The sequence below is a fragment of the Salvelinus fontinalis genome, unplaced genomic scaffold, assembly GCF_029448725.1.
Source record: "Salvelinus fontinalis isolate EN_2023a unplaced genomic scaffold, ASM2944872v1 scaffold_1172, whole genome shotgun sequence".
Classification (NCBI taxonomy): Eukaryota; Metazoa; Chordata; class Actinopteri; order Salmoniformes; family Salmonidae; genus Salvelinus; species Salvelinus fontinalis.
Window position 1 is genome coordinate 34,096 of NW_026601381.1, and position 5,198 is coordinate 39,293.

The 5,198-nt window shown below is 43.7% G+C and overlaps 1 non-coding gene across 1 annotated transcript; it reads right to left on the reverse strand.

The window, feature by feature from the left end:
• On the reverse strand, window positions 1-164 carry LOC129848782 (U1 spliceosomal RNA). Its single transcript, XR_008758559.1, has one exon. It is a non-coding gene; the product is annotated as a U1 spliceosomal RNA (small nuclear RNA).
• Between the last annotated feature and the right edge of the window lie 5,034 nt (window positions 165-5,198).

Below are 5,198 nucleotides of genomic sequence, written 5' to 3' on the forward strand. Positions count from 1 at the left end.
CAGGGGAGAGCGCGAACGCAGTCCCCCACTACCATAAATTATGCAATCGAGATTTCCACATTTGAGAAATTCGCAGGGGTCAGCACAGCCGGAGTGCAATGGCTGAGCCTCGCCCTGGGTGAACCGCCTTCTTGATCACGGTGTCTCCCTTGCCAGGTAAGTATGAGTTGGACACGTTGGTAGAGAGCCACTGATTCCAGGACAACGATGTTTGACTCGCGGTTACCACTTCTACTACTGATAATATCACATCATATCGACCAGGGTTTAATGACATTTATGAATACAGTTGAGGACAAAGCGGTGGAAAAGCGATGCATTTTGTTTTACTATATTATATCACTGTCTGACTATTTTCCCATCATGCAACAAGGTAGAAATTCTATACACATTGATTTTTTTTGTCTAAATGTCTGTCTGATTACACACAAGTAGGCGACGTTCCAAAATGCTGAAATCACGTTCGTGCACACACAGCCAACCAAATGACACCAACTATTTCTGGTGTTTTGTAGCGTTCCAGACGTTGTAGGAATAGTTTCATCACGCTTGTTTTCTGCTCTCAGTAAAATATGATTCCACCATCGACCACAGGGAAGCAACGACCCTCAGACATGGAGGAGAAACAGTCGCCTACTACTTCATCAACAACAAGACACACTAGTAGCTACTAGGGGTGTGCTGACATGGATATACTCGTATTTGTAATTTATCATAGTAGCAGGCTGCAGGACTCTAAATGATGATCCTATGATCAGACCAGAAACATGCCAGGAAAAGAGAGAGGATGAAATGATGAAGCCAGCGGAGGAAGAACTATAGCTTCACTCTATCCAATCAGAGCAGCAGGATCAACCTACAGCCCGCCCTTCTCTTTACAAATCAAATCAAGTTAATTTTATATAGCCCTTCGTACATCAGCTAATATCTCGAAGTGCTGTACAGAAACCCAGCCTAAAACCCCAAACAGCAAGCAATGCAGGTGTAGAAGCACGGTGGCTAGGAAAAACTCCCTAGAAAGGCCAAAACCTAGGAAGAAACCTAGAGAGGAACCAGGCTATGAGGGGTGGCCAGTCCTCTTCTGGCTGTGCAGGGTGGAGATTATAACAGAACATGGCCAAGATGTTCAAATGTTCATAAATGACCAGCATGGTCAAATAATAATAATCAGGAGTAAATGTCAGTTGGCTTTTCATAGCCGATCATTAAGAGTATCTCTACCGCTCCTGCGGTCTCTAGAGAGTTGAAAACAGCAGGTCTGGGACAGGTAGCACGTCCGGTGGACAGGTCAGGGTTCCATAGCCGCAGGCAGAACAGTTGAAACTGGAACAGCAGCAAGGCCAGGTGGACTGGGGACAGCACAGACACGGAAACTAGCCAGGTGATTTATTTAGATCACGCACATGACTGAGAGATTCTTGCTGGCACCCGAAAAAAAATATGTTTATTCCGATCACAGATTATTACAAAAAAGACTTAGATCATAATCGTATCAAGAAAATTGCCCATATCAGGTACGATCCTCGTTTTGTCTGACTACTCCACACACCTCTAGTAGCTACAGTAACAGAGACGTTAATAATGAACACATTGTTCTATCTGTGGTAATAGGACGTGGGAGAAACGTTTTTCTTAACAGTAAGTGTTACACGTATTGATGCATACGACATGCACATACTGAAATCACAGTCACAAATAGCTTGACTGAGTGGTTGTTTTGGCCTCAATAGCTGAGCTTTTATTTAATTATCTTTATTTAACCTTTATTTAACTAGGCAACAAATTATTTATTTACATTGACGGCCTACACCGGCCAAACCTGGACAACGCTGGGCCAATTGAATAGGCTACTACAACTCATAGTTTGTCGTACTTTTCAGACAGGTGATCTATTACAAATTATAAACTGGGTGGTTTGAGCCCTGAATGCAGATTGACAAAAATATATAATTTTACTGTTCTAATTTAGTTGGTAACCAGTTTCTAATAGCAATAATGTACTTCTGGGGTTGTGGTATATGGCCAATGTTAGATTGACCCCTATCCACAAGAAGGGCAGGAAAACAGACCTGTATCTATGTTGAGTATGCAGTCTAAGGTGCTGGAAGAAGTCATTTATGAATAGATGGATGAATATACTGGCAAGAATACTCTTATCAGAACTACAGTCTGGTTTTAGAAAGACCCACTCCACTGACATCTTTGTTTTGACTGACTTCATCAGGAAATAAATGGACCAGGGAAATGTCTGTGGTATGGTAATGGTTGACCAGGGAAATGTCTGTGGCATGGTAATGGATGACCAGGGAAATGTCTGTGGCATGGTAATGGTTGACCAGGGAAATGTCTGTGGCATGTAATGGATGACCAGGGAAAAGTATGTTGGCATGGTAATGGTTGGCCAGGGAAATGTCTGTGAAATGGTTGGCCAGGGAAATGTCTGTGGCATGGTAATGGATGACCAGGGAAATGTCTGTGGTATGGTAATGTTTGACCAGGGAAATGTCTGTGGAATGGTAATGTTTGACCAGGGAAATGTCTGTGGAATTGTAATGGTTGGCCAGGGAAATGTCTGTGGCATGGTACTGGATGACCAGGGAAATGTCTGTGGAATGGTAATGGATGACCAGGGAAATGTCTGTGGTATGGTAATGTTTGACCAGGGAAATGTCTGTGGAATGGTAATGTTTGACCAGGGAAATGTCTGTGGAATGGTAATGTTTGACCAGGGAAATGTCTGTGGCATGGTAATGGATGACCAGGGAAATGTCTGTGGTATGGTAATGGTTGACCAGGGAAATGTCTGTGGAATGATTGACCAGGGAAATGTCTGTGGCATGGTAATGGTTGACCAGGGAAATGTCTACAGCATGGTAATGGTTGACAAGGGAAATGTCTGTGGAATGGTTGACCAGGGAAATGTCTGCAGCATGGTTATGGTTGACCAGGGAAATGTATGTTGTCATGGTAATGGTTGACAAGGGAAATGTCTGTGGCATGGTAATGGTTGACCAGGGAAATGTATGTGACATGGTAATGGATGACCAGGGAAATGTCTGTGGTATAGTAATGGTTGACCAGGGAATGTCTGTGGAATGATTGACCAGGGAACTGTCTGTGGCATGGTAATGGTTGACAAGGGAAATGTCTGTGGCATGGTAATGGTTGACCAGGGAAATGTCTGCAGCATGGTAATGGTTGACCAGGGAAATGTCTGTTGTCATGGTTGACCAGGGAAATGTCTGTGGCATGGTAATGGTTGACCAGGGAAATGTCTGTGGTATGGTAATGGTTGACCAGGAAAATGTCTGTGGAATGATTGACCAGGGAACTGTCTGTGGCATGTAATGGATGACCAGGGAAAAGTATGTTGGCATGGTAATGGTTGGCCAGGGAAATGTCTGTGAAATGGTTGGCCAGGGAAATGTATGTGGCATGGTAATGGATGACCAGGGAAATGTCTGTGGTATGGGAATGATTGACCAGGGAAATGTCTGTGGCATGGTAATGGTTGACCAGAGAAATGTCTACAGCATGGTAATGGTTGACAAGGGAAATGTCTGTGGAATGGTTGACCAGGGAAATGTCTGTGGCATGTAATGGTTGACCAGGGAAATGTCTGTGGCATGGTAATGGATGACCAGGGAAATGGCTGTGGTAGGGTAATGGTTGACCAGGGAATGTCTGTGGAATGATTGACCAGGGAAATGTCTGTGGCATGGTAATGGTTGACAAGGGAAATGTCTGTGGCATGGTAATGGTTGACAAGGGAAATGTCTGTGGCATAGTAATGGTTGACCAGGGAAATGTCTGCAGCATGGTAATGGTTGACCAGGGAAATGTCTGTTGTCATGGTTGACCAGGGAAATGTCTGTGGCATGTTAATGGTTGACCAGGGAAATGTCTGTGGAATGATTGGCCAGGGAACTGTCTGTGGCATGGTAATGGTTGACAAGGGAAATGTCTGTGGCATGGTAATGGTTGACCAGGGAAATGTCTGTGGCATGGTTGACCAGGGAAATGTCTGCGGCATGGTAATGGTTGACAAGGGAAATGTCTGTGGTATGGTAATGGTTGACCAGGGAAATGTCTGCAGCATGGTAATGGTTGACCAGGGAAATGTCTGTTGTCATGGTTGACCAGGGAAATGTCTGTGGCATGGTAATGGTTGACCAGGAAAATGTCTGTGGAATGATTGACCAGGGAACTGTCTGTGGCATGGTAATGGTTGACAAGGGAAATGTCTGGTGGCATGGTAATGGTTGACCAGGGAACTGTCTGTGGCATGGTAATGGTTTACAAGGGAAATGTCTGTGGCATGGTTGACCAGGGAAATGTCTGCGTTATGGTAATGGTTGACAAGGGAAATGTCTGTGGCATGGTAATGGTTGACCAGGGAACTGTCTGTGGCATGGTAATGGTTGACAAGGGAAATGTCTGTGGCATGGTAATGGTTGACAAGGGAAATGTCTGTGGCATGGTAATGGTTGACCAGGGAAATATCTGTGGCATGGTTAACCAGGGAACTGTCTGTGGCATGGTAATGGTTGACCAGGGAAATGTCTGTGGCATGGTAATGGTTGACCAGGGAAATGTATGTTGTCATGGTAATGGTTGACCAGGGAAATGTCTGTCAAAGCTAATGTGATTATCCAAGTCATTCAATCAATTTCCTCCCTCTTAATTTTGATCAATATGTTACAATGAGCAGTAATCTATTGTTGTCAATAAATATTGCAAGTCAGTTAAGATCAAATTCTTATTTACATTGACTGCATACCCCGGACAAACCTGACGACGCTGGTCCAATTGTGCGCCGCCCTATGGGACTCCCAATCACGGCCGGATGTGATGCAGCCGGTTTATTGTGGCCTTATATTACAAACTGTCCAATAAATGACTTAATTATCTAGCAAATATAACCTCAATCCAGATGACCTTTTCCTTGACATAATCAGGACATGACAGGCATAATCAGCAGTGGTACAATAACAGATCACACACATTGTTGTTTTCAGAAGACAAAATGTATCTCTGAGGCCTTGGTTGCCTTTTAAACAGAGCCTACATTCTATATAGCCATTCATCTGATACGAAAATGGAAATGTTGACAAATCTCCTTCTCAATAGGAAAATCATCAGAACTCACCTGACATAACAATTTAAAACAGCTCAAACATTATTTTTAACATGAAGAT